Source organism: Callorhinus ursinus, unplaced genomic scaffold (assembly GCF_003265705.2).
Source record: "Callorhinus ursinus isolate GAN/ISIS: 27379988/994484 unplaced genomic scaffold, GSC_fseal_2.0 scaffold5, whole genome shotgun sequence".
Classification (NCBI taxonomy): Eukaryota; Metazoa; Chordata; class Mammalia; order Carnivora; family Otariidae; genus Callorhinus; species Callorhinus ursinus.
The window spans coordinates 64,002,146-64,014,186 of record NW_027397067.1 but is presented as its reverse complement, the minus strand read 5'-3'; positions in this window follow the sequence as shown (position 1 = coordinate 64,014,186).

Genomic DNA, 12,041 nt, shown 5'->3' with positions numbered 1-12,041 from the left:
AGGGTTAAGTGTAGGAAATATACTCCTTCTGCAGGCCACCTTGGCAATATATATTTAGGACCATTAAGAGATAGCCATGTCTTTTAATCCAGTAATTCAACTTTTAATAGTTTGCCCTAAGGAAATTATCAAATATATACAAAAATGTTCATCACCATATTATATATCATGAAAAAAATAACATTAAAAGTCAGAAAAGAAGGTGTGGCTAAATAAATCAGTGATAGCATATATTATAGAATATTTTCTGACCTAAATGACTAAAACTAAAAAATTGGCAAATAAATTTTGTCTCTCAGTATGATAAAATACTAGGTTGCAATTTTTTGGAAGATTTTATTTATTTATCTGACAGGGAGACAAAGAGCACACAAATAGGCAGAGTGGCAGGCAGAGGGAGAGGAAGAAGCAGTCTCCCTGCTGAGCAAGGAGCCCGATGCAGGGGCTCGATCCCACGACCCTGGGATCATGACCTGAGCCAAAGGCAGATGCTTAACGACTGAGCCACCCAGGCGCCCCGTTATTTTTTTTAAAAGGTAGAAATATCTTACAATATAATAGAATTCTTGTCAACTTTGTATGACATACATATGTGTCGCTGTACACACACACACACACACACACACACACACACACAGAATAGATAAATACAAATACTTTACAAGTACATGCGCCAAAAATATTCATAGAAGTTATCGCTACTTCAAAATGTTGATACCAGGATTCAATGTAATATATGTGTTATGTGTGTGTTATATGCGATATATTATTTAATATATAATACATATATGTAATATATATAATATATGCAATATATAATGCATATATATGTAATATATAAAATAAATATATAATATTATATGCACACACATAATTGACATATATAATAATTATACATTATGTATTGTACATATTTATATGTTATATATTTATTAACAATATTAAGTGTAGTATACAAAATCTCCCCATCAGAGGGCCTGGAAAATATTAGACCTTCAAAAAATGATAGCCATCGTCTTGCCTTTACCATGTTTTCCTTATGTGACACCCACCCCACACTATCCTACATCTAACATGATTTGGCTCCAAGAACACAATCAGGGATAGAGAAGTATCTCAGGAAGGGAAATAAATCAGGCAGAGAACTAATAACCCTCTGGAGCACTTTGCAGTATCTCTGCACATATCCTGTCAAGCCAAAGCTTTAAGCTGATGTCAGTTTTCAAATGATAACAGGATGACAGGGCTTCATACCCCAGTGTGTGATCTTAAAGTCTACCTTACTGATGAATAGAGACTAAGGATAACCTTTTTTTCAGAAAGTGTTCTTATTACCTTTTAAAAGCATAAATCAGACCCTGGAAAAGATTAGGTTCATTACTTTAAAATAACCACGTGAAGGAACCCATGGCCACATATCCAAGCCTAATGGATTTTGCCCTCTGAAAGAGGCATAATTTTGGATTCTCCTTCCAGGTCCCTGTTGGGTTTCCATGGGAACAAATGTTCCAGGGTCAACTCTACTCATCTTGGGGTTGGGGAGTTATATGAACAAGTAAGGGAGACAAAAATCTGTCTTCTTTGGGAGCTGATTCAGTCTAACTAGGGGGATATATTTGGCCATAACAGAGGAATGGAAGGGTCTGATGTGATAGGAGGTTTTAAGGCCAAAGCAGTGAAAGCTCACTGAAGTATGACGTAATTTTTAGCCCCTCAAATTGCTACCTGTTCCCTGACCACCTTTAGTCTGCTTTCCCCTTTGTTCAGAGAAAGGGTAGATGGTATCTTTTCAGGCTATTCAACACAAAGGGAAAAAGGACTCTCACACCCCATTCTGCAATCTGACTTAATGGAACTAAAAGTCAAACTGAATGGAACATCAAGGTGTTAGTTACTTCACTGTGAAATAAATTAAACCTCAACACACACAATGAGCTAAACTACAGGTTAACTCATTGTTGCAAATGTATATTCCAATGGGGACTTCCATTCACCCTCCAAGAAACTGCATTAGAATGCTAGGGGAGCTTTAGACCATAACGAGGGAGAATGCAAACTCCAAAGTAATTCTTTTGGCCAAAGTAGCAGATGTTACAGTCAACCAGTAATTCCAGGTAAAATATGTAAAACATGATTGAAAATGCTAAACATAGGTGAGAGAGGAGACACTTCAAGAAAGGCCAAGTTCCACTCAGAACTTTCTCTGCTGAATGCCAGTAAAAAGTTTGCCTGAATCAAGTGCTCATCACAGTAAACTTACGGTTACCAGATGCCTGTTCTTTTTATATTGACCCAATATTGATCACTTCTTACCACCATAAGATACAACCTCTCAGGAAGAAGGTGTTTGGATGAGCATAGCTAGCTAAGCTTTTCTCCTACAATTTAATCTATGAAAAGATCTTTGGGGTCTATAATCAAGATTCCTGAGAACAGCTTCCCCCCCTCAAAGCCCCACATTTTGTTAGCACGTATGTCTATGTATAAGTATGACCTTCATAATCTTGAAGTCTCTAAAAATTAGGAAAGCAAACTTCAGTGGCTAGTTTGCATTTTAGGGAAGGAAAAAAAAGGAAGGGTTTGCTATCTCAAGCTATACCCTAAGATATTTGAGAAAGTGTAGTTACCTGTGGCCAAGCCTTTCTTCTTTCAAATTCCAAAAGCATTTGTTTCTGTCTCTCATTTTTATTCGTTCAACAAAAATTCATGTGCACCTGGGATGAGTCAAAGCTAAATGCTGCTACTTAGTCACTGACTGGTGACATCTCTTGCCCTGCCTTGTACTTGAAGAGCTGGCATGTCCCTTCCCTCTCAATAAGGTCTATGTTTCTTGAGGACTGGCACCATGGCACATCTTTACCTAGAGAATAAAGATCTCTCATTCCTCCGTGACGTGGCAATGACCCATCTTTCCAGCACGATCCCCTTAACTTCCTATGTCCCCTGTGTGCCAAACAACCCCGGTTCTTTCCCATTACCAAATGAATCCTGTACTTCTCTGTTAAAATGTCCTGACTCAGGCTGATTGTTCCACATGAATGCCCTTGTTCAAACTCTTTCCGTTTATATTACGCCCATTCTTTGGTGTCTTTCCCAGCCAATATCTTGTCTATGAAACCTCTGGTGGGCCTCCAGAACCTGAATCACTCTTTTCTTCCCCTATGTTCCTACAGAACTGTTTTTTCAATGCTTGCTTTTGGAACTTACTCTGTTATGCCTTTATTTTGAGCCAGTGGTGTCATTTCCTCTGTTAAATTAAAAGCTTATTATTTAATAATGTTGTACTTCCCAGTGTATATTTCATGTTGCACATAGCAGACGCTTAATAAATTTTTGAATAAATTTTTGAATAAATTCATCGATCCTAGCCATCACAATGACTAATAAGGTCTCAGCAAGCTCAAATTAATTATCCAATAACAAAGTCTTGCTTACATAATTATTGTATAGCCACAAAACAGAATACTCTGCAGTCATTAAAAATGAATGAGAAGAGATTTCCAAGTTATCACTGTTTTTCTTTTCTCCTTAGTAGTTTTTTCAAACTACTTACACCATCCCAAACTCCCGAACTCACCACCTTTTCCTTCGCTTTCAGCAAGACGAATTTACCTCCTAATTCACGGAGAAAATGAAAAACCAGATTAGGTTTTTTCAAAATTCTGTCACCAAATATATAATCTCATCTGCGTGTGGGTCCACCCTGTTCTTCTTCTCTGCGGTTACACTGAAAGAGATTTTCCTTCATCTTGTTTTAAAACTAATTTCCCCATGTGTGTGCAATGTTATTGCCCGCTGTATTCTCCCGGCCCTTGCTCTTTTGATTATCTCTGCAGATTTATTTATCTTCAGGCTTGCTCAAAATCTCTCCCTCTGTCTTCTCCTCTTTTCCCTCCTTCCCAATGGCATTTAGAGAAGTTCATATATTTGTGCTCAAGAAAATAATCACCTCACATTACTCTGCATCCTATTCATACAAAAACTTTTCAATGGAGTCAGTTCTCTCCTATTTCCTGAATTTCAACCACTGTGCACTTCCCCTCACACTGAGAGTTAGCTCCCTTCTCCTCCACTAAAAAGACAAACAATGAAACAAACGGAAAACCAAACCAAAACAAACAAAAAAAGTCACTAAAATCATTAATTACCTCCTTATCACTAGAAATTTTTATTACTTCAAACTTTAAGCAGTACATGATAATTTGGACAGCTCCTTCATGCAGCACACTTTTTTTCCAGGTGTTCTCAAACTACACTTTATGTGGTTTTGCTTCTGCCTTTTTCTTTTTTTTAAAGCAGACTCCATGCCCAGCATGGAGCCCAACATAGGCCTTGAACCCACGACCCTGAGATCAAGACCTGAACTGAGATCAAGAGTTGGATACATAACCAACTGGGCCCCCCAGGTGCCCTGCTTCTGCTTTTCTTGATTCCCCATTGTGGAATCCCCTTCCTCTGACATCCCTTAAATCTACTTATTTCTGAGGATATCCAACCAGATAATCTTCTCTTCCTACTCCACACATTACCCACAGGCATTCTCATCCACCATAACTCCAATTACTATCTCTGTGCTGTCAGAGTCTATAGTTTCTGCCCAGATCACTCTTTTCAGCTCTAATCTCTTAATCCAACTGCCCCATAGACATCTCCACTAGGTTGCCCTATGAGCATCATATCCCAACATTTTCCAGACTGAACCCATAATGCCCCACCCCACCACACCAGCATGATCCTCCTTTCCCAATGGACAGCCTCACCACCATCCAAGTAAGAAACTCAGACAGAATTCTTAGTTCCTCTCTCTTCTCACTTTCAATATTCATTCAATCATCATAGCATATAGGATCCACCTCCTCAATATTTCTTAAATCCATCTGCATCACTCTATCCCCATTGACAGTACCCTATTTCAGGCCACCATTATCTCTTGCCAGGATTCCTGAAACTGTCTCACGATGAGTTTTCCTAACAGTCGTGCCACATTCCAGTCTGTTCCCTATATAACAACCACCATGGCATTTCTAAAGTATATGTCACATCCCTCCTGAAAATCCTTTCAGTGCCATCCCCTTACCTTCAGAATGAGCTACAAAACACTTACTATGGTCTCTGGGTTCCATATGAGTATGATACCGACTTACCTGTATGAGTTTCATCTTTCAAATGCCACCTTTCTTTCCTTTCCATGTTCCTAACATCCCAAAAATCTTTAAGTTCATTAAGTGACCCATTCTGTCTCACACTGTATGGCCTTTGCTTATTTTGCTCACTTTGCCTATAACATTCTCCTTTCTTCCAAGACCACCCTCCTATACCTGCTAACTGCACCTGGCTAACTCCTACTCACACTTCATAACTAAGATTAGATACTGCTCCTTTCAGGTATCCTCATGCCTACAAGTCCAGTTTGGGGGCTTCTTTTTACTCCCACAACATCCAGAAACTCTATCATAATACCTAAGCCAAGACATAATAATTTGTATTACCTGTCTACATACTGTATTATAAAATTCCTGAGAACAGATATTGTGTCTATGTCCACAATTCATCAATTCAACAAGTAGTATTGTAGTACTGGTTCTAGAATTACAACCAATAAAAAGGAAAACCAGGTATGTGAGTTCTTTTATGTCCCTTACAGCCAATGGAGGGAAACAGACATTGATCAAGTGGTCACACACAAAACTGAACTCGGGTAAATACCACAAAGGAAAATTAGGTTTGATGAAGCCTATCATGAGGAGATTGACGGTCAAGATGGCCCAGGCAAGGAAGACCTTCTTGCTTCTGGACGATATGATGACTGAGGGGAGATCTGAGACTGAGAGGTAATTAATGAACAGAGAGGAAATGCTCCATTTTAGGGAACAGCATGTGTCAAGGCCCCAGGGTCAGATTCAAGGAAATGAAAGAGATTCAGTGTGATTGGAGCACAAAGAGAAAAAATTCAGATTAGTTAAGGCTGGAAAGTAAAAGTGTAAATGTTCATATTTGCATACTTGACCTACAGTCATGGAAGGATTTCCCATAGAGATGATGTGATCAGACTTTTGGTTTGAGAGATCAGTCTGATTGTAGAACGAGGATGGATTGGGTGGACCCAGGAACAGATGTCAGTATGCCTATTAGGATTCTGACTATGGCCATAACCTCAATGGCAGATAATGGGGGCATGGATTACATTGGTGGTGTTGAGCAAAGAAAGAAAAGGAAGACTTGAGAGATATTTGGGAGGCGAAATTAGTAGACTTGGTGATGGATTACATGTGGAAGTTAGGGAGAAGAAATTCCCTAGAGTGGTATCTGGCACGGAGTGGCATTATGCCAAGTATCTATCCAATAAATTTTTACATAATATTTACATTATGTAATGTATGATATTTTTTACTTTTAAAAATATATACATATGAACCTAAGTACAAATTCCAGTTCTTTCACTTACTGGGTAACTTTGATCAAATCACTTAACTTCCATGTGACTAAATTTCTTCATCCATTAAATGGGGACAAATACAGTAAAAAAAACTCATAGGGCATTCTCACCAGAATAAAATGTGAAAATTCACATTGAGCACTTAGCCCAATCCTTATTATTTAGTAAATGTTCAATATATGTGAGTTTTAAAAATATGTATATAAGTGCTATACCTTATTATTACATAAACATGGACAAAAATATATTAAGGGTGTAGATCAGGTTTTTTAAAAGGATTACTGTGGTGGGTAAGAAGAAGGAACCAAAAAGACAAAAACTACACCAGAAAAACAATAGATACAATATGACCATATTTGTGAATTATAAAATTATGTGTCTATATATACATTTTAAGACAAATGTTGAATGGTTTCAATAAAAATAAATGTCTTATTTATAAGTTGATCTTCTTTATGTATGCATATTTTAAAATCTTTTCTGCAATAAATATATATGTTGCTTATAATAAGAAAAAAATAATTTCAAACTACATTTTATATTTCACCCTCTGCAAGTATAGAGAGCCTTGAAGTGTCCACTTTTTTATTCAGTGACTTTGAAATTTTATTCTCTTACGGCCTAATCTAGCCATTGGTATCATGTAGTAACTCAGAGTTAATTTCCCTAGATTTGAGGGCACTAAATTTTCCCCTAATCTTGCCTGTATCTCTGTTTTAAACATTCAAGAGGTGAAATGCAAAAGAACTTCAAATATGTGTGTATCTAACCATAATGAAGGGAATATAATATTACTGAAGACAATGGCAGAGAAAATTAACCAAATAAAGCAGACCTTTGTATTTAAACAGTGTGAACTCACAGCCAATGACAGATAATAGCCCCCCAAACTGAAGTAATTAAATAAGAAAAAAATAGACTGTAATAATTACCCCTCTTTGTTAATCAAAAGTACTCAAACAAATTCCCCCCAAACACAGTGGAAGCTTGCTTTAATACTGCATTTTGCAATCAAATGGACAAGCAGAGGAAGGACAAAATTAGGAAACTTATAATACTGAACATTTCATGTTATTTCCCAAAGCAGAGAAGTCCTAGGTTTATAAACACATAGCTAAAGATTATGAGTGCAAGCAAGCAATCTGATTACAGGAAAGAGTTGGAAGAAAGAAAGCTGAAGGATATAACCTAAACTAAATGAAGATCAAGATAGACTAGAATAAAATCATCAGAGTTTTGAGTTCAAATATTTTTTGAATAACAACCATATTCGAGGTACTGTACTAAATACATTGCAAATGATATCTCACTCAATTTGCACAAACAACCCTTTGAATTACTTTACGAGGAATCCAGACACAGAGAAAGGATGACATGAGAATGAATCCAAGTCTTTGAAATTTCTCTTTGTTCCCACAGTGTGATGGTTGGAGAAGAGGAACAAAATTTCAGATTTCACTTGAGAAAATCTCCGCTGAGTATAAAGGCAGAATTATAAAGTGGCATTTGGAAGTGTCCACCCATCCCTTAGGATCAGATAACTTTTGTATGATTTTTTTTAAAGATCTTATTTATTTATTTGAGAGAGAGAGAGAATGAGAGAGAGAGAGAAAGAACATGAGATGGGGGGAGGGTCAGAGGGAGAAGCAGACTCCCTGCCGAGCAGGGAGCCCGATGCGGGACTCGATCCCGCGACTCCAGGATCATGACCTGAGCCGAAGGCAGTCGCCTAACCAACTGAGCCACCCAGGCGCCCCTGTATGATTTTTTTAAAAGAAATTTGGATGATAATTCTAACATGATAAAGCTTGGAGGAGATTATGCTAAGTGAAATAAGTCAAGTAGAGAAAGTTAATTATCATATAGTTTCACTTATTTGTGAAATACAAGGAATAGCATGGAGGACACTAGGAGAATGCAAAAATGATTTAACATCTGAAAAATCAATGTAATCCCAACAATAGAGGAAAGGAAAACATATCACCCCAATACATGCAAAAAAATCTTTTGACAAAATTCAATTCTTATTCATGATTTAAAAAAAATAAACTCTCAGCAAACTTAGAGGGAAAATTCCATAAATAATAAAAGTATCTATAAAAAAACCTACAACTAACATCATCCTTCATGCTTTACCCTTAAAGGATTGGAACAAGGCAAAAATCCCTCCCCTCACAACATCTATTCAACATTGTACTGGTGGTGCTAGCTTATGCAGGAAAGCAAAAAACAATAATAAAATGCCTGCAGATTGGAAAGGAAGAAGTAAAATTTCCTTTCTGCAGGACACATAATTGTCTATACAGAATATACCAAAAGAAAATACTGAGTTTTGCTAGATTGTAGATAACAAGATCAACACAGAAAATCAGTTGTATATCTTATATCCTATTACAATTGAAAATTTTATAAGAGGTCATTTACAAAACCACAAAATATGAAAAAAATAGAAATCAATTTAAGAAAAACTACGCATGACTTGTAAGCTAAAGTGACAAAATATTGCTGAGAGAAATTAAAGATCTAAATAAATGGAGAGATATACCATAGATTGGAAGACTAATTAAGATGTCAATTCTCCCCAGTCTATAAATTCAATGCAATCGCATTCAAAATTCCAGTAGTCACTTTTGTGAAAACTGGAAAGCCTATTCTAAAATGTATATGAAATGACAAAGGAACTAGTATAGCCCAAAATATTGACAAAGAAGAACCAAGTCAGAGGACTTACACAACCTGATTTTAAAGTTTCCATCCAAGGTAAAATAATCAAAGCAGTGGGGTATTGGTGTAAAGATAGATATATAGATCAATAGCATAGAATAGAGACCCCAGAAGTAAAACCATGCATCCATCTATCTGGTCTATTCATTCTAAGAAAGATATGTAATTATCTGATGTAATTTAATGAGGATAGATAATACTGTCAAGAAATGTTTGAACAATTGAATATTCAAATGCAAAAAGAAAAACAAATATGAATCTCAACCCTTGACTCATACCACATGTAAAAATTAGTTCAAATGAGTCATAGACTTAAATGTAAGTGGTAACAGTATCAAGCTTTAATAAAAAAAAACAAAAAACAAAAATCTTAGCAACTCTGAATTCAGCAAAAATTAAATAGATTTAATAAATAGGACCCACAAAGCATGGGATACAAGAGAAAAAAATTAACAAATTTGACTTCATTGAAATTTAACCTTTTGCTCTTTAAAAGACATTGTTAACAATAAAGAATTCTTACAATAATGAGAAGGCAAATAACCTGACTAAAAATATATATGGACAAAAGATTATAGTTTACCAAAATAAAGTATACAAATGGCAGACGAGCCTGCGAAAATATGCTTATCATTCATCCTTACAGAAATGCAAACTAAAACCACAATGAGATATCTGTCATTACACACTCATTAGGAGAGCTAGAATTAAAACGACTGACAATACCAATTACTGACAGGTACATGGGACCACTAGAGCTCTCCTACATTGTTCCTGAGAATGCACACGAAAACAGCAACAATTTCTTTAAAAGTTATACATATCCTTCCCACACCGTCACAGACCCCATTCCTAGGTATTCATCCAAGAAATATGGGAACGTTTGAGTACGAGGTTAACCCTTGTACTCAAAAAGCAGATTTATTCATTATACTCCCAAAGTGGAAAAAAATCTAACCTTACATCAACATCTGAATTGTGATACAAGTATCTCCCACTTTTCAAAAATTTGCATTGTAACACTTTGCTTTTATGACACGCCTGCATTATTCAGGTAATAATATTATTACCTGAGAATAATAATATTCTCGAACTGAGAGAAATCCGAGGAGGATGTTCACTTTTACGACAAAAGGCGAAAAGCGAAAATAGCGCTCGGCGTTGGTTTTGCAGCTGCCGTTGTAAGAGGCGGCCGGACCCCAGCAGCGGCGTCCCGGCGTCAAGCTGCCAGAGTTTCACCTGTATCTGGTGACCATCTTGCTTTATCTAGATTTATTTTGTGCATGTATTAGCAAGATGTGTCCGAAGGGATCAGAAAAGTCTGAGAGGTGATTTTTTGGGTCTGAGAATGCTCAAAATTTTGTCCATATAAATTAATCATAATTGCTTCTTTGCTTTTATGCCATTTTGGTTTACCAAAAGCCTCGTGGAAATGCTCTACTTTGGGATAGTTGTGGAAACCTGTATATACGTATAATGAAATACAACGCAGCAATAAGAAGGAATGAACTGCTGATAAAAAGCAATAACATGAATAAATCTCAAGAACATTTTGCTAAAAACATCCAGACAAAAAAATACTACATACTGTGTAATTTCATTCATGTAAAATTCTAGAAAAACCACAATTACAGTAAAAAAAAAAAAAATTTGTAGATCAATATCTACCAAGAACCAGGAGTCAGGAAGAAGAGACTGTTTTGTTTTGTTTTGTTTTTGAAAGATTTATTTATTTTAGAGCAAAAGAGTGCGAGTAGGAGGGGCGGAGGGAGAAATCCCAAGTGACTCAGTGCTGAGTGCAGAGCCCCATGCTGGGCTTCATCTCACCACCCTGAGATCATGACCTGAGCCGAAACCGAGAGATGGATGCTCAGCGGGCTGTGCCACCCAGATGCTCTAGAAGAGGTTGACTTTAAAGGTATGTAGAGGAAATTTTTAGAGTGATGAAAATATCCTGACTACCATAGAGGTTACACAGCTGTATATAATTTTCAAAACTCAACAGTTTTTACACATAGATTAGTGAATTTTATTGGGTGTGACTTACACTTAAGTCATGTTGATTTTTTAAAAATGCAGGGAAAAGCACCCACACCTGTAGTGATTTGTCAATGGGAATTTGTTGTTGAAATTTAATCATCAATGGAATTGTCTTAACTATGAAAATGTAATCTTTTGCTGATTAATGACACATGATATGATAATGAAACTGTACTTAAAATACAGATTATTCTAAGGAGTCACGGTAACGATACCAAGTGTCATTGAGGATATAGAACAACTACAACTCTCAAACACTGCTGTGGAAGTTGTACCAAATTGGCACAATAACTTTGGAAAATTCTTTTAAGTTATCTATTAAGCTTAAAGATAAACACACCTTATAACCCAACAGTTTCACATGTGAGTTTGTATGTAATAAAAATAAGCTCTTCAGGGCACCTGGGTACCTCAGTCTGTGGGGCATCTGACTCTTGATTTGGCTCAGGCCATGATCTCAGGGTCCTGGGATTGAGCCCTGCAGCAGGCTACCCGCTCCGCGGACGCTCTGCTTGAGGATTCTCACTCACTCCCCCTATCCCTCTGCTCCTTGCCCCATCTCTCTCTAAAATAAATAAATCTTAAAAAAATAAGCTCTTTTGTCCATCAAATAAAATATATAAGAATTTCATAGATGCTTGATTCATAATACCCCCAAATAAGAAATTCATGAAATGTCTAAAACCAAAATATATAGAAATAAATTGTACTCTACTTACAAAATGGAATACTATTCAGCAATAAAAAAAATGAATGTTACCCACAACAATATAGATAAATGTCATAAAAAAATGTTGAACAAAAAAAGCCAGACCCCAGTTCCATTCAAAGTAAGTTAAGA